This window comes from Macrobrachium nipponense, chromosome 19 (assembly GCF_015104395.2).
Source record: "Macrobrachium nipponense isolate FS-2020 chromosome 19, ASM1510439v2, whole genome shotgun sequence".
Taxonomy (NCBI): Eukaryota; Metazoa; Arthropoda; class Malacostraca; order Decapoda; family Palaemonidae; genus Macrobrachium; species Macrobrachium nipponense.
In genome coordinates this window covers 51,895,404-51,914,103 of record NC_061088.1, presented here as the reverse complement: position 1 = coordinate 51,914,103, position 18,700 = coordinate 51,895,404, and the positions used below count along the sequence as shown (strand labels likewise).

At 39.2% G+C, this 18,700-nt stretch overlaps 1 protein-coding gene across 16 annotated transcripts in view; it reads left to right on the top strand.

Annotated features, from left to right (window-relative positions):
- The window catches only part of LOC135216899 (serine/arginine repetitive matrix protein 2-like), a 622,749-nt gene that overhangs the window by 318,567 nt on the left and 285,482 nt on the right, over positions 1–18,700 (top strand). The window contains exon 2 of one of the 16 annotated variants that reach the window (XR_010314961.1): positions 14,071–14,923. The exons of the other annotated variants lie outside the window; for them this stretch is intronic. The gene's annotated coding sequence lies outside the window, so the exon portion shown is untranslated. The remainder of the gene's footprint in view (positions 1–14,070; positions 14,924–18,700) is intronic. 16 annotated transcript variants of the gene reach the window in all.

Below are 18,700 nucleotides of genomic sequence, written 5' to 3'. Positions count from 1 at the left end.
GTCTACATTCATAGGTTTGCTAAGTGTAAAGTTAGGCCGTTGGTAAGAGAGAGAGAGGGAGTCATCTTGCCACTCGCATTGATTATTTATTGGAAACAGGCCCGATGACAGACAGCTTCATGGAATCGGAATATTAGTTCTTTTTATCAGGTATCGAGTTTATTTTCAATACACTGATGCTTATTGCGCTTTGCTAGATTTCATTTTTTCCATTACAGTTTCTCTACTCCATGTGTGTTTACCAAATAATTAATGTGTATTATGTGTCACTACACATGTTACGTATATATGTTAAGAATTAATTAGAATATTTTCTAAGGCTAACTTATGTTAATCCCCATGACTTGTAATGAATATTTGTCATGTCTATTTGAGACCTCACAAACTTAATTGAAATTATGTAATCATCTGTAGTATGTCTGTCTTTGATAGTGTAGGACAGAACAAACATAGGTGAATGTTTATGATTGTGTTAATTATCTGTAATGAAATATACTAGATAAAGTACTGGGCTTCGTGGAATTGGATACTGACAGATGTTGGAATTAATAGAGTACTCTGTTAATCTAATCAGATGTGTCGAAAAGTGTAGTATACGAGATGTCATGATGGCTGGACGATGTTCGTGGAATGAAGGCTTGGGTGGAGTAGAGGTCGGTAGCAACGGACAGCGGCTGACTTAGCCTTTGGCAGCGACACTAACCGCTGGGGCGCGGTTACATTCTCTCTTGGCTATGCCAGGTTCCTACAAGCCCCGAAGAGCCTGGATCGAGGCCTTATATAGAAATTAATAGTCATGAAGAACGCTCCTTTGTGAGTTACGGCCACGCCATTTGTCATGGTGGAAAAATAGCGCTACAAAGTGGTCGGAAGCTGCCTCTGTCTCGAGCATCGGTCCTGAGGGGTCGGATGCTCGATGGGCGGAGGCCTCTTCGCCTCCACATGATGGGTATGATTAGTGGGGTGGTCAGAGCTTTCATGTGGGTCATCACGTCATTTTGTGTTTATGATGATGCTGGAGGTCGGTTTTCCTCGGTGACTCATTTTTTTTGGAAAATTCTGTGCCTTTCCTTTTTTTCGTTAGATTATGATTATCGTTGACGATTCTGTTCAGATGACACATAGTTCAAGATAAAGCCCCTTTAGCATTATCTATATATTTTTTTTTTCGTTCTGGATAGTAGTGGTAAGTTCATTGTTAAAACATTTGAGGGCTTGATACAAAAGATGGAATGGTCGGGCGTCAGTAGAATTGATTCAAGTACAATTGTTTAGATTTTCGTTTGGGGTCGAGTCGCTCATGCGATGACGTGGCGCATATTAATTGCCTCTGTGATGTTGTCACTTGTAACGAAATCAGGACTCATTTCATGAATGGAATATTTCAAATAGAGTCGGTCGTGCCGTTCGGGTGGTAACAGACAGACATTACATTGTTTCAGGTTTTGCCCATCCGTTTACACGCATCAAAGGATATTCACACCTGCACATGATATATATCCAGGATAGTATGTATATTTGTGTCGTAGAGACAGTTTTAAGAAGGCTGACCTTCATGCTAGGCACCAGTCATTCAGAAAGAAAATGGAGGTCTGTCAACCTTTTAAATCAGAGAGGGGTTGCCCTCCCTCCTTTGCGGAATATTGAATGCCTTGATTGCTACCTCTATATTCCTTCACAAAAATCTGTCGGTCTTGTTTTTGTGAACAAACGAAATAACTTCAGTATTGAGGATCATTCATTCTATGAAGCATATAACCCTGCGAGTGCAACCGTACCTACGTGACTACTATGCGTTGACGTACACGAAATGTTTTACAGTGAGAAGAAACGCACACATATATGTTTTACCAATACCGAACTTCGTTTATCAACACAAGAATATATCGTCATTAAACATTTGACCCAGAAATCGGAGAATGGCGCAATCTTGGTTAATTAATGGTAATGTGTAAGTGGGCGTTGAAAGTTAGAACTTTTAGTTGGCGTGTAAGAGAGAAGAAAAAAATCCTGCAAAAACCTGTTTTAGGAAAAAGGTCATGACTGAAAGGAATAGGTAGAAAGGTGGCAATTGACACGAGTCTGTTGTAGGCGTTCAAAGGTAGGCGGCTTTATACAGAGAAAGTCATTGACCATTGGCCTACATACACCCTAGTAATTCTGAACTGCTATTAAATTTCTCTCTCTCTCTCTCTCTCTCTCTCTCTCTCTCTCTCTCTCTCTCTCTCTCTCTCTCTCTCTCATTTGACCTAATCAGAAGCGTTCATTTGATTGCATCTCCCGTTCTACTAATCGCCACGAACTGTTTCGCTCTCTCTCGGGGCAGCTGGTTTAATAGGTTACGTGTGACATCCAGGATCCCGCTGGATGAAATGACACGAAATTGCATTTTAGGTTGTGACGCAAAGTGGAAGTTTTTTTTTCCATGGATGCCTTTTCTTCTAGTTTTTCCCCAGCGTGTGACTTTTCACGTCCGTTATGATTTCCCATTTGATACTGTTTGATACAGTTATGCAAGGTGCATTTTAAACATTTGTGGGATGACTAGCCCGAGGGATGATGTAAGTCTAGACCTCAGTAAGTTCCAAGTCTGCCAGTGTGAATTTTAGGCGTTAGGTAAATTCCGCTGCCATAATGAGTGGCTTTCTTCGGGATCCCTGTTAGTCATAAGGAAGAGCGAGTCACTTTATGATTGATTTAGTTCTGCAGAATACCTTAGTAAATTATCAGAAGTAAAGTGGGACATTTGGAAAGTGTGTACAAGTCTATTTATGTAGGGCAGCGGTCGTCTAGTGAACAAAATTGGGTCAGCTTAAAAGGCTATTGTTGGTAGGACTAAATAGTAATTATTCGGTAACAGTGGTTCCTCAGGGGTTGGGGGGAGGAGGAGGAGGAATAGGAGGCGAGACGTTTCCAGGAAATGGAAAGGAGAAACACAAAGACCCCATTATTGCTACTGTGGGTAGGGGTCTTAAGTTAGGCTGGCGAGATCCTGTCACGACTATAACTGTAGGACGCTGATAGGGATAGTATTATTTATGGTGATAAATGTTAAATATCATCTGTAGTAGTTGTAGTTGGGTGTGCAATGTAATTATTAATGATAACAGTAAAAATAGATGATGTATTGTAGAGAGATTTGACAGTATTTGTCTTACTCATTTTTATTCGTTATCAGTAACAGTGAACGCGAATTGGGTGTTACCAGTGCGTTAATTAAAGGGTTCATTATTTTCATGGCTAAGCTCATGACGACATTTCCTCATCAAAGACATGATGCTTAATAACAGTCTATCACTGTTGAAGTGCGCCGAGATATTGTGCTCAAGCAATCCTGACGTAATGACAATGCATGCCTTCGGAATGTTTGTCGGATGCGTAGGATATGAGAGAGTGAGTGCGGGAGAGGAGTAGAACTTGTGGGACTGGAGTTCAGATGATGTTCTTTCTCCCTCCTGTCATGGCAGTACAGCCATTAACGACAGGAAGCAGGCACTTTGGCCCGAGCGTTATTAGTGAGCTATTGTGGCGTCCCCTGGAGTAGTATTTGTGTATGCGATGGATGTCCCCGTCTCGTTTGTCTCCGAGAAATAATACCTCTCTGGGCGAGCGATAGCTTCATTTTTCCTTCCCTTGCATTGTCTCCCTGGGATGAGATAAAGTGTTTCGCATACGTAGAGAGTCGGGATCGCCTGCAAGATGGTGAATAGAAAGGATTCATTATGATGCAAAGTGTCCAATCTCATTAAAAGAACGATTAAAAGGGTTATTGTGAAACGGACGTTTGGAGTAGATTCAAATAAGACTGTTAGTGGCTATAACTAATACAAAGGGTTGTAATACTAGTAGAGAGACTTGAATTTCCTTCAATAGCAAAGAGCTATAAATGTCTAGAAATTTTTGATCTGGGCATGTTGGAGTCAGCGCCCGGGAAATGAAAAGGGTTGGTGTGAGTGTCTCCCACAAAGGAACCGTCTGTGAGACCTGAGAGATGCTGTAAAGGTCAATTCTCATTGAGTACGTGGTAGGCTTATAACTGTAATAATCTGTTTTTTCCCAGTATAGTTTTGGGTTATGTCATTTATTTACTGTTAAGTTATGTTTTTCCAGTGTATACATGAATATTGATGTGTAGAAGACTTGTTTGTAATCATTTTTGTCAGAAAAAACCTGTGTATTTTTTTTTCCTGCTGATTACCAGATGAAAGAAAGGCAGTAACGGGTTCATGAATTTGGATGAGGGTGAATGCCTCCATTAGTGGCAAGTTTTCCTTGCGATGATGATGATCGCTGAAGCAGAGTTGACGTTTGCGGTTATTTACTCGGAGGCCGGAAGTAAGCGGTTACAGCCTTGTCGCAGGAATTGGTTGCAAGGCATCAGTTTTAAGGATTATTGCGTGTTGTTACTTTCATTTGTGGAGACATTACTAGTTGGCTTTCCTCACCAATATCCTTGTCGTCCTTCCAGTGAAGGTGGTTATGTTGGGTTTGGTTTTCAAGTACCACTTCAGGGATAGATTTATTATTTAATGTATTATTATACTGTTTCCTTTAAATTCCTTGCATGATCCATGTAGAGTTGGGACCTGACGGGTTGATAAAACGCGCCTTTGTGAGAATGCTTTATTTTATCACTCCCTCATGTTTGCATCTTTGCAGAGGCGTGCCCGGAATTTTAATTTTGCTAACCTTCAAGTAACGGGGTAAAACTATTGAATTTCTTCCCCGTGTCTAGGGAATGATGTTAGGTCGAACGCTGTTGACACTGTAAAAGGAGTTTAAGCGAAGTTCTTTGTGCCTCGCGGTATTTCATTATCACAGTTTATTTGATGGTTGATGCCCACAACAAAGGACTGCCATGTTTTCAGTTTTAGGCGGTTAAAATGGAACGCAAGAACGCGTGCTTTCACTAGAAACGCACGTTGTGTCTCCTAAAATTATTTCCCCTGCAACATTTTAGCTTTGTCATTTGTGGTTTTTGTAGGCAGACCTTTTGACATGGTGTATTTCTGTAAAAATGCAACAGAAGCACCAAGAAGAAGACTGGAGAAATGGCGCCTTAGCCCGGTAGATGTTATAGATCCGCTTTTTCAAGAATGGAAGGTTAGAGACATCTGGGAATTCGTAAGGATGGCAAAAGAGGGAACAATTTCCAACTTATCAAAATAAGTCTATAGTTATTATGGGATTATATATACATTCAAAATAGATTGGATGTAACACGACTTGGATATCGCTGTAATCTTGAGAATCGGAAAGAAAGACAGACTTGGGTTGCCCTTTATTATTGTATAATTTCTTTTTATTGTTATTTTGTTGTTATTTTGCAATTGTTGCTTTTCTCATATGAAGGGAACAGCTGTCACCTTTTATGCTTAATGTTTGATTTGTTGCGTATTTTGATGGTACCGTAAAATGGCTGCTGTGCCATTCTGAATTTTATTTGTTCCACTTCGGTATCACCCAGGTCATATTTTGTATCCCTGCCATAATGATTTCACTTACACCGTTTTATTGATTTCATGAACTATTGACAACTTTGATCACTTCAGAGATGATGTTAGTAGTGATGTGCATGTCTTTAAAAGAGACAGTTGTGTAATGCAGAATTCTCAGTTTCATTCAGTATATCCTGAATCATTCATTTGCACCATTTCAAGAGTAGTTTCTGTCATCATTTAAAAGGGGAATTCCAAACCTAATTTGCTCTGGTAACAGTCATCCATCCCTCGGGGATTTTGTTGAGTAAATGCTTTCATGCGCTATGTTTCGGTTTCTCACCTTTATCGGAAACAATGTGTATCAGAGTTCGAACGCTCATGTCGTTCGTTATTGTTTTTGTTACTCAGTGGAAATTAGTTTAACCCCAGATGTCTTAGACTTGCAGTCATCAAGTTCTATTGACACGGGCCGTATTTCATTTAGGTCAAATGCCCTTTTATGGATTCTGGTTCTTGGTTTGGGTGTCCTGTAACCCCCAGTCGACTTCCATCAGTGGGCGCAGCGCTTGTCACTTCCAGGATTCTTTAAAAGGCAACCAAACAATGTCTCACTGGGACTTGACCTCTCTCCCTTCCTTCCGGTGGTTCTGTTTTTCTTGCTTTCAGCTTGGTGCTATTTGACGATTTTTGTTTCATTTCAACTTTTGCTTTATCGCTCTGTCTCTGAATTTGCGTGGTAGGTTTTGTGCTTTGATTAAAATGTCGTTACCCAGCACAGGTATAATTTATACCTATTGCAATGGTTCGTGCTCATTTATTTCAGGCTCTCTGCCTTGGACATCAAGGATGTCTCAGTTGGCCCACTTCGTCAATTTGGGACTTGATTGTTATTAGACTGCTGTGGATAGCAGAAAGGGGAGATGGAGAGGAAAAAAACAACTGGCGTGAGTGTTCCTTGTTCGTAAAAATGTCTGCCATCAAAAGGGGAGAACTTAGAGAAGGTAATCCTCACTTCACCACGCGGTGTGAAACCATTCTCAAAGAAAACTCTCTCTCTCTCTCTCTCTCTCTCTCTCTCTCGTGGTGGTCATATCTTTTTCTTTCTTTGATACGACGTCTCTGGCCATTTCCATGGGCGGGGGGTCGTTTTTATGGGGATGAAATTGTGTTGGGATCTCAGTTGCGGGTGACACTGCTCTCGGGAGACGGAGGCACCGGGATAATGGATGTGGTTTTGTTGGCGGTGGACTTGGTCGTGGCTTTCGACCATTTCATCTTGAGGGGCCTGGTCCCTCGTTACCCTTCCAAGTGGGTCACTACGGAGATTAGCCCAGTAAGGCTTGGAAGGACTCGCACATTGTCCACGAAAATGAGCCTTCGCCGGATATTTGGCTCAAGTTATGCTTTACCTCACTGTTTGCTGACGCTTCAGGGCAGTCAATGGGGATCAAGAGTGAGTGCTATTGGATGTAAGGGTTATAAGTCTCCTGTTGCTGTGAGATGCTGTTGTTGTTTTACGATAGTAAATAGTAGTTAATTCAAGTGCACTAGTTGATAATAACGAGGAAGTGATAGAGATGCACCTTAAAAAACGTTGTTGCTATTGGGAGGAGCTGAAACAGAGAAAGCGTGTAGTGATAAACATGCTTTTTCATAGAAGTATAACCCATTGCCCACGACTGCTATCCTAAATTATTCTACTGTTTCAAAGTTTATCAGGTATATATTCGGCATAAATTGTTTTCATCAGATAGAATGCAATAAATGCGCTTATTTCCGTTGTGGATAAATTATAAAAATAATTGTTTTCGCAGAATTAAAACCCACTAATAGTATGAAGAGTATAAAGTATTATTACTCTCAGTAATCCAGGAATTTTGGAGAGGAGTCATATTCAAAGTTATGGTTAAATTTAAAATGTAAATTCATTTTTTGTGATGTCGGACAGAAAACTGTCCCAATCCGTTGACCTTAAAGTGCAAAGGATCACCGCTGCAACATGTTTTATTGGTGCATTTTTATATGTTCACATTCATTTTAAAATAATTAAGAGCATTTGTTTTTGGAACTATAGAATTTTGTCCGAGAGAGAGAGAGAGAGAGAGAGAGAGAGAGAGAGAGAGAGAGAGAGAGAGAGAGAGAGAGAGAGAGCAGGCGGGTAGTCGTGGAGGCTTAAGCTAGAAGTTTTAGATGCCTCCAGAATAAAGGCTTACTTAGCCTAGGGGAAGCTGCAGCGCAAAAGCCGTATGGATCGATTACGGTTCGTGTGAGGGAATCGGATTAGTGTATTGTCCGAATATGACTTTCCTGTGGTCGTGGCCCTGACTTCATATTCAGAAATGGGACATCCTTCCGGAACTGAATTGGAGCAGGATTTGCCTTTTATCGTTTTATTTTTTATTTTATTTTTTATTTTATTTATTTATTTATTTATTTATTTATTTATTTATTTATTTATTTATTTATATTTTTATTGTAACTAACGGGGACTGTGTGTGTAGTGTGATAAATGGCTTGCTAAACGTATTCCACTTGAATGTTGCCACATGTAGAATAAAACGTTGGTGACAGTTTTAAGTACTAACAAATCTTAGAAATGTACTGTTGTGCACTTTCCAAGAGTGACGTAAGTTTTACTGATAATTTGGATCTCGCAAACTTTTTCCTATGTCAAACGCGTGACAGGTTTTTTCTTTTCTTTTTCATATAAGGCCTCTCTCTCTCTCTCTCTCTCTCTCTCTCTCTCTCTCTCTCTCTCTCTCTCTCTCTCTCTCTCTCTCTCTCTTTGTGTCCTAAAATTTAAAAGATTATCTGTTGTGTAATTTTAGAGTGATTATCCATTTTTATCTCATCTTTCCCGGTTAATAGTCATGCTGCAAGGGATTTTCCTTGAGAAATTAAAGGTGTCAGAAGAGAGAGAGTGCATTATAATCCCTGTTTTCAAGCTTTGCTCAATGATGGATTTCGTTTTATTACGATGTTTTACTTGTTAACGTTTAGATTATTTTGTATATTATGGTTCGAAAATATTTAAATTTTTGTTGGGGCGATTCTCTTTTGATGCTGCCACTAACGATAACCATGTTTTTGTGCTCTTGTGTTTTTGATAAGCGTTAACAAAAAAGAAATTGTTTGAATGAAAGCCCAAGTATTTTCTTCTAAGAACACCAGATGATTTCATATCGGTAAATCTCTCGGTGGTCTTAGGGTCTTGCATATCTTTGGGAAAGTGTCCAGAATAGCACTTAAGTGTTCTTTATAGGAAAATTCCTAGAGAGCTGATTTCTCCCCTTTATCCAAGAATGCTTGTTGCAACAAACGTGAGTCTAAGTTGTTAGTGAGTGTTTGATAAAATTATCCACTGAAACGAAGAAAGCCTCTATAAAAGTATCTGTTGAGTGCCTATTTTCAAACCTCCTTTCAGTTAGTGACCTTCTTGAACTCGTCTGAAGTGTTTGTGAAGAGTTTTTCTTCCTTCACACTTCCGCATCTTAACAATATTTGGACTCATTTATGTCAAGGTGGACGTCAAGACTCATAATCCTGAGGTATCATGAAGGTCTTTACTTCGGCAATATCTTAGCCCCTTTGAGGACATCACGAAACCATCCTGTTATATATCAGTGGTCGTCTGATGTATGGGTGAGCCTCTTTCATCCGGGAAGTCGTTACTTCCCTCCTTTTGTTGTGGACTTAAGCTTAGCTCACCGTCGCCTTCTTTCTCATTTCTCCGAGTGATTCGTTTTCCCATTCAAAGTGGCTCGCCCACGCTCTCCACTGCGTGTTTGTTCTCTTCTCCGTACTTCCAGCGATAATGTATCAAAAAGCTTTTAGTCTTTCTGCTTTAAGAAAGTTGGTACTCCTTGTCGGGATAGTGGGTGGGATAGGGCGAAGGCTCTTTAAGGGATCGATGCGAGCGCCAGATGAGGAGGAAGTCAGTTTCCATTTTTTTTTTTTTTTTTTTTTTTTTTTTACTCTTTCCTCTTTTTATATATGTATATATATAAATTTTCATCGTATGCAGGATTTTTTATAACATGGTACATTTTTTCTGCCTCAGTTAGTCTTTAGAATGCTCATGACTTTCTTGTGAAAGATACATGTATGGTGGCCACTCTTCTCAATGTATTGAAAGCTTTGGGGAGCAAATTAACTTCCAAGAAAATTTAGGGAACAAACATTCATATTTGACGTCTCAATTTGGACCTTTTATGAAGTTCATTTTGTACCAGATGAGGGAGAGTGTCATCATCTGTTCTTGTACCACCAGCTTATTTTTGCGGGTAAAATAGACTTTTTTTGTTCATTGAAAGGAGGAGGTTCTGAAAAACTCGTATTGTTCTCAAACAAAGCCTATTTTACCCGATCTAAATCTCCATTTAGTGAAAGAGTAATGGATAGTGCCATACGGAGGGAAATGTCAGACGTTTCGGATATATATATATATATATATATATATATATATATATATATATATATATAAATATATATGTGTGTGTGTGTGTGTGTGTGTGTGTGTGTGTGTGTGTGTGTTTGCTTTAACGATAAGCCTTATTTAGGCAAGTATTTATGAGATGAGGTGGGCTTCATTTTCTCCCCATGGCATGTCACCGCGTCTTTAAAAGGTAGTGACGCGTCCAAGTACGGCCGTGCCCAGCGTTGCTCAACTTCGCTGTTCGAGCGATAATTAATTTATAGGGTGCACTTTTGATTTTGGGGTAGTCTAGACTCAAGAGGAACTGAGTTTTACAGTTTGGTGATTCAAATTATTGTTTTTATTGTCGAATTCTTCTTTGAAATTGTTACATATGTTGGAGGCGTAATAATGTGAGACTTTTTCGTTCCCATTATATAATTTTCAAGATAAAGATTATGGTTGAAATGTGTAGTCTTTTTATAAACAGAAGAACCCAAACACAAAATGACAGCCCGGTAAAAGAGAATACAAAAAACGAAACCGTGGTCTTAACACGCAGCAGAAGTTTGAGCACACACTGAGGTTCGTGCAGAATAGAAAGAAAAGAAAATCATAACTGAAGAATTTGAAATGTAATTCATATTTACCGTCTGTGAAATTGAAAACTTAAAAACAAATTGTATCCTGGGTATGAAGGCTTATAACCCAGCGATAGAAATGACATTGAAAGGTCGAAATTTTGGTCGATATCCTTTAGTTGAAGTTCTGTTGCCAGTTCTAGGGTTGACATCGACCAGAATGATGCTAGAACTACACAAGAAAATAAAAGAAGCTGCCCGTACAGCTTTTGTTTGATCTTTCAGAGGTTATTTGTTATTTTGCTGCTGTGGCTGATGTTATGTTGTTCGAATCTCTTGTAATATTTCTAAATTCTGCTCTTTTTTTTTTTAAGTAGAGTTGTTGTAATTGTTTTAGCGTAAATCTCCTTTTAGACTTCCTGTGCAAGTGGATGTATGTTTCAGCAAGACTTGTTGATTTTGTGACCTATTAAACTTTCCCTACAAAGCTGTTTCAGAATTTCTCTTTCCATATCAGAAGTTGGACTATGAAATGTTAAATAAAATTTTGGAACAAATGTCAAAACTTTACTTCATTCACTGTACTACCAAGCATTCATTTGAGTGCATTTTTTCACGAACTTTTATCCAACAAGAACACTCCTTGTAACTTCAGCCTGTATTTTTAACGTACCTTTATTGATAAGTTGTTTCAACGCATATGGCAAAATGTACCGTAGTGAATGTAATGAATGGATGGCATACAATTTCCGTGAAGGTTATGTGTTTATCACTTTTGTCCGAGTCTTTCTCTCTACTTTTAGAGAGACTTGTGCTACAAATGAGAATCACAGTTTCCACACGTGTGCAATGCAACGTCATGAGTAGAAGTAGTAGAATAACAACAATAACAGTGACGTATAGTTTGCCTGTTGGTACCAAGTATTCGAAAATTAAATAAAATGGCCGGATTAAACGTAACATCCCAAAAAGTAGTGAGTGTGTTGATAGTAATGGTCCAAAGAGACGACGTGAATTTATGGGAGCCGCCAGTTGAGAATCTCAGTTGTTTGAGATTCCTGAGCTTGTGAACTTTGTGTACCAAGATTCAGGATGATAACGGCTCTGTAATTGGGGTGTTTCTGTTTGGATGCTTCGTTTAAATGCCCGGAAAGTGCTGTTGGTTGAATGATAAACATCCGTTGAATGTCGATACTGACGTTGACGTAATGCTCATGTATTATTATTATTTCAGTGGTAAAATAATATAATATTAACAATAGCCATGACGTATAGTTAGTTGCCTGTTATGTTTGATAGTATCTATAGTTCCAGGTATTCGAAAATTAAGAAAGGTGGTCGGATTAAATATATTAAATGCTTATATCTAATTATAAGAAACAGTTAAAAAAACTTTAAGCTCACATAGCGCCTTGGCGGCGTGGTTGGTATGGTATTAGCGTCCCACCTCGGTGGTCGCGGGTTCGATTCTCGGCCATACCATTGAGGAGTGAGAGATGCGTATTTCTGGTGATAGAAGTTCACTCTTGACGTGGTTCGGATGTCACGTAAAGCCGTTGGTCCCGTTGCTGAATAACCACTGGTTCCATGCAACGTAAAAACGCCATACAAACGAAAATAAACCTCGCATGAATTGTATTTTTTTTTTCTGAACTCAAGTCCTTTAACATGTCAGAAAGGTGGAAAGAGGTAACTGACATCGTTCGTTTGTACATTTCGTGTACAGATAGGTTTAGAACCTTATCTTGTTGGTGAAGTTTATTGTGTTCAATGTAGGGCTCCGAGGTTACCTGAAATCGCCTGTTGACCAGCGTTGGATAAGCATTGTGGGACCAGTATTCGAGGGTTACTTCAGTGCCAAATTGCTGTGGGGGTGCCAGGTGTTTTTCCTTGATCCTCCTCCTGTGCCAGACCCAGATGCAAAGGTCAATCGTCGTCTTTGTTTGTTTGCAGGGTAGTGTGTTGTGTAATACATTTGCCGAGAGATATTGCATAAGAAAGACATCATAGTAACTTATTTTTTGCTTCATCTCTTACCGTTACATTTTCAGTACTTGACATTTTTCTTGTGAAACTATCGGTAACTGCTCGTTGACCTTTCAGCCCCACCAATGCCCACCCTTAGTTCTGGGTGCAGAGGTCTTCTTGCTGGGAGTTTCAAGTCGGGAGTTCACGTATGTCGGTCTTTAAGGGTGGTTCTCCTTTACTTGGAAAGGGGAAGTATCAACTGTGGCTGAGCGGTATGACAAGAGAGAGTGAGTGATTGTCGCTCTGCCTATCATTTTAATTCCGTTCGCAAACGGAATTGGGAGTGCCTGCAAAATAAATAAATAAAATAACCTGCTAAGGTAGTTGAGGGAATAATCTCTCCTAGAATTTTTGTAAGATCATAGAAATGAATAAAATTTCCAACGTGAAAGAAGTCATTCAGTGAAACGTCGTGTTATTTGTTGGCAATGCCATTCTTTGTTGAGAGGAAATCTCTGTCACGTTCTTGTTGGAATTCCTCTTCGAAATGTTAAAATCCTCTAATAGAGATGACATCATTGGCGAAGATGTTCCTTCTCTTGGCACTTTCACGGGATTGCGTCATGCACTTCTAATTCACACTTTTAAGTTGGTCTTTCTTTCTTTCCTTTTTTATTGCTTCTCAGATACGAAATGTATGTAAAAGTTTGTATCCTAAGTTAAACCTTATAGTGAAGAGTTTAAGCAACTCTAGATTTCATATTTTTGGTTTTAACTGTTGTATTTTGGCTCGGGTACAGTGTTTGATAAGTTTTTTTAATTTTTTTTCCTGTTACACTCCTTTGTAAGAAGCAAATATATTACCTTTTAATTAGGCAGATGTTAGAAGTTCATGATAAAGTATTGACATCTCAGCCATGTATCATCTTGATTACTCTATCGTCATTCTTGAACGTGTCCCATCATTTTTAATTCATAGCGTAAAAGTAAAAGCTTGGCCATGAAATGTGTGATTGTCGTTTGTGCAGTATTTCCGATTGTCCTTAGACTTGATCCCCTTGATCACTGTAAAAACAGATAGTTCCATATGTTGGAATGATTCCCTAGACCTATCTAACTGCTGCTCTTACCTTTTTCGAAATGATCTGCTCTGTCGCACATGTATTCCATATTCAGAAATAAGAAATTGAACATTGCCAAGGAAAGTAAATTTTATTTAAAGTTATGATATATAATATTATCACTGTCATATAACGGTAAGAGAATTGCTACTACATGCTTTATGTAAGACTTACGGAAACTGTATCATTAGCTGTGCAAATACCTGTTCTGTTGAAGTTGACAGTTTATTGTGTGTTGACGAGGTGGGTTACGCAATTACCAAGGTAAAAATGAATTTCCTCTTTAATATTGTTTAGGATTGCTTGTCATTTCTACTTCTTATTTTTTTAACTGCCAACTCCTGACAAATGTTGTTGTACTGAAATATCTGAAATCATATAGAAAGATTTTGGGATTTTCACAGTAGACATTAAAACATCATATCAGTGAAGCAATATGAAGTGTTCAAGTTATGTTCGAAAACTGTAAGGCTGTGACTTCCAGTCATTCTGTAGGACGAGTTATTTGAATTCCTCTGAATGGGGTTTTTAACCTTCTCTTTCAGGTGGCAAAATGAAACATGTTCCTTACTTGTGAAAAGTGGAGTGTTATGATGAGGATAACCAAATATAGTGTCATGTATTATTTATAAAGGTAATGTTTCGGACGCGAAAGGACGCCTGACGGGGATCCTTTTCTTTTTAGTTTCTTGTACCTCTTTAGTTAATTGTTTCATTCATCTTTTTTTTTTTTTGGTGGGGCTGCGAAAATCTCTGATTTCCCAGGGCTGTGTCACCTAGTGTTTGTGTGCGTCCCAGAGACATTCCGGGGGATTGGGGAGCAGTGATGCACATCCCAGTGGCCGTTGGTGCTGCTGGTGGTGACGGTGCCCCTGGGTCCGCTTTTTCCTTCGGTAAGGGCGTGAGCAGTAGAAGAAGGGCGTCGTCGTCAGCCTTCTTCGTGTATCATCGGTATCCTCCCCCTTCTGCTGCTGCTCTTCCCCCTCCTCCTCCTCCTCCTCAGCATCTGACGTGGGTAGGGAGAAGCCGGGTGGAAGGACAAGCTGGCTGGTGCAGAGGATATGTACCGCGGGCCCTGCCTGCCCGATATCGCTGAGGCCGAGGAGGAACCTGCCGAGGACTCACTGTCGTCGGCCTCGACGGCCTCCTTCTGGAGCCACGAACGGGAGCTGTATGACCCTTGGTGGCGCTCCACCCCCCCTACCGCTGATGCCATACGTGCCTCCTCATCAACGCCGCCCCTCTACCGCGGCCTTATAAGGACAACAGCGCCTCCTACCTCTCCTGTGCGGACTCGCCCACGCCCACGACGCTCTACCAAGCCTGCCACGCGTGGGCGTAGCACTACGCCTCCTGCATATACCTATAATCCTCCGAGGAGACGGATCTTCCATTATGGTAAGACTTATGGGCCAATTCTATTTTTAAAGTTAAGTGGAAGTAATGGTTTGTCTAATAGGTGGCAAGAACAGCACTGCAATGCAGATGATCATAACGCTGTCACCTGGCCTGTTGCAGGCAGGAGGCCGGTGACTTGAGCTGCTTGCTGCTCCGTGATGGGAATGGTCCTGGAATGGCTGGCCTCATCAACTAGGATTGCTATCACAGTCAATTGATAGCTAGTCGTTGCTGCCAGCATTGGCCTGCTATGCTATGTTGTGTTAAGGAGACTATTGTTATTTCTCTCTCTCTCTCTCTCTCTCTCTCTCTCTCGTTAATGTGTTTTAGACCATTTTGTGTTGGATGTAATGGTTGATATTGATCTGATGTGTCACGTAAAGGAACTCTAATAAAAGTTGTTGATGGGTTAATGCGGATATAAAAGGTCGATATCTGTTACGTGCGAAATAAGAGAGAGAGAGAGAGAGAGAGAGAGAGAGAGAGAGAGAGAGAGAGAGCCATGCATGAGAGTTATTATGAAAAGAGTTGGATTCCTTTATCATAAATTTTTTGCGTCTATTTGTATTTTCCTTAAGATCATAGAATAATAGTCTGCCGCCGGTCCTAAATACCATGGAACACCCCCCCCCCCCCTCTCTCTCTCTCTCTCTCTCATCTCTCTCTCTCTCTCTCTCTCTCTCTCTCTCTCTCTCTCTCTCTCTCGTGATTGGTTCGGGTGAGCTCCGGCAGAATCACACAGCTGTGTTGAAGGTAGAGCAAGTCGCAAGCATGACGACATGCTCTCCGTTATTGATTGTAACAACTCGGAGGAGTGTTGAGGAGAGCTCCTTGCCAGGCCTCTTTGGTCCTGACATTTCTATTGTCTCGTTCTTATCTTCTCAGCAGACATTCGCTCCCGAAGTTTACTGTTTATCAATATCCGGTTTTCTTTGCTAACCAGTATTTTTTAGATCATGTTGCATTTTTTTCCCTTTTTTCGTGTTCACGTAGTAATAACTTGTTTTTGAAATTGCTTCACTTTTATGATGGGTTTTCTGCAATTAATTGCTGGTAATTACCTAAGGATGTGGCTCCTTTTACTTTTGAGTAAGTGTCTTTTCACCACGCATAGCCGTTCCTCGAACCTTTCCAGTTATTATCTTTTGTTTTTACTTCTTTATCCGCCCATCATATCTTTATCATTTTTGTGATTATAAAATTTTTCCTACATAACTTCTTTTTACTGCAATTCTTATCGTTTTAGTACATCAGTTCACTACAGGAGTATTTGCCTGCTTTTCTGTGTGTTCTGACTTTCTTGTTTTAGATATTCAATGTAACTTTAAATGGAGGTTAGTTCCTCTAATTACTATTATTATGAAATTATTTTCAAGATCACAGTCTCGCTTGTAGGTTCTCATAGTGGTGGTGCCCAGGCAACTTTTTCATAAGTGAAGGACGAAGCTCGGACCAAGAGAACAGCTCCTAAACTAGAGAAGACCGAAAGAAAGGTTCAGTTGAGAGAACTGTAACAGAGGGCCGAAGAAACTCGAGAATAAGCGTAATGTTTGGCACACAGTATGTGGCACCCTCATCCCTTAATGGAGTGCTGCAAACGAATTCCATTGTTTTTATAAAGTTATTCGTTTGATTAATGTTTTTAGGTTGAAAATTATGATGATTTGGGCAAATGCAACTACGAACTTGGTGCGTTAATTGTAAAAAATTTAGACGGTTATTGTCCACTGAAATTAAATTTGCTGCCTTTGCTCATAGTGTGATGAATTTTACACACAAACGCACACTAAAAATCATAGCAGATGCACGTGACTTCAGTGTATATATATATATGTGGATATATAATATAATATATATTTATATATATATATAATATATATAAATATATATATATATATATATATATATTTCAAATGAATAACATATGGTTATAGGTTTCATTCTGGTATGTTTAAGGACTGCTGCTGCATTTATTTTTCAATTCCATTGTGCTTTTTATTGCAGTGGTACTCCATCCTGAGGCCTTTCAACCTCATGCATAATGATCTTCAGTATGTTTATTAAATTTTGTTCAGTTAAACATCCCACTTTTTTCATAGGTCTTGTTTGGTGTTTATGTGTGGTTTCCCTACACGCGAGTACTTAGAAAGCATGACGCCCCAGGCAGCAATTTCATAGGTTTTAATGTCATGAAAGCTAGTAATAATTAGGTTTATAAACAATTAAAAGTTATCATAGTCTCTACTACCTGCCATTGTACAAGCCAAAAGTTCTCTAGTTATGAAAGTAAGTCGGTTTTGTGTTTAGGTGCGAAGGGAGAAAGCGGCACGTCCAGTTCGCTGGAATTCGCCGGTACTCAGATCGCCTGCATTGTTTTAACTTTAAAGCCTTGAAAATAAGGTGTGTGTGTGTGTGTATTTGTGTTTACACTATATATATATATATATATATATAATATATATATATAATATATATATATATATTATATATATGCACTTGAAGATAAAAGGCCCATAAAACACTATTTTAACGTTGCAACCATATATTTCGAGCACTTCCTTTTGTGCTCCTGATCACTGGTAAAGGATGGACATAGGTGTGACACTAAGGCTCTGTTGGTGACCCAGGCAGGGTGGAAATTAAAGTATTCCCTGGTGATTTTTGGTCTCATTGACTCCCGTCTGGCGACTCGTCCGGTGGTCGGATGTTCTTGGACACCTGCTTTAGGAGCGGGAAAAGGATTAGTTCGTCGATGTCATCCGATTTCTAGTGTCGTCCTGTCAGGTTCATATTGTTGGTTTGATTGATAATAGCAGATTCCAGCATCTTCCTTTTGTACGGAAAGCTAGTTTTGAAAACAACATACAAGTAGAATCTACAGGTCATTTTTACTAGATACATATGAAATTGTAATAGCCACAATGCCCTTATGGCTATTATAATTTCACACATATACACATATTAATTATATATACATATATATTGTTTATATTATATATAATGTCAGTTAGGAATTTTATATTACAACCCAGTGTGACTACTACGTAGTATGTCTCGTGCTTTTTGTAATTGTTAGTTATTTTTTAATGTTTTTTTTTTTTAATTTATAGAATGTCGAGAATATCAAAAGACTTTTTTTAATGAATTTTTTATATGTATAGAAACTCGAGACTATAAAAAAGACGGGATGTGTGAATCCCTGACGCGCATTGCACTGATAATTGTTGTGGTGTACGAGTATGTCTTATCCAGTCCCCCCTAGATAATATGAAGAAAGAAAACGGAGTTAGTCCTGTTAAGGTTTTCTCTAAAGATTTGTATGGGTTCCTACTCTAGAATGCTCCTTATCTCGATTATGTCACAAACTTTGGATGTAGTCATTTGTTGAAATTTTTCGAATAATTTCTCTAGGGCATTTATTTATATGTATGCTAGATTGCGCAAATTTAGTAAATGTAACTCAACCCAGTGATTGCAAGATCGCTGAGGCAACGTTGAGTTCAGTATTGCTCTGTAGGACTTGGCCTATCAAAAGAAAAACGGTGTAGTTAGTGGTTGAAATTTTCTAAGTTCAATAACACAGTAATTATTATTATACTGATGTTTGTTTTAGATTTTTTACACTGTTTGTTTTGATTTTATCTGTCCCTTCGTATTATTCACTTCTCATGTGATTTCAGATCTCCGTAAAACAAAACCAAGAAAAAAATCTTCCTTGTTATCAAGTGATATTGTTTTATAATTGCTTAATCTTCTGCCTCTTGTTGTCAGATGTGT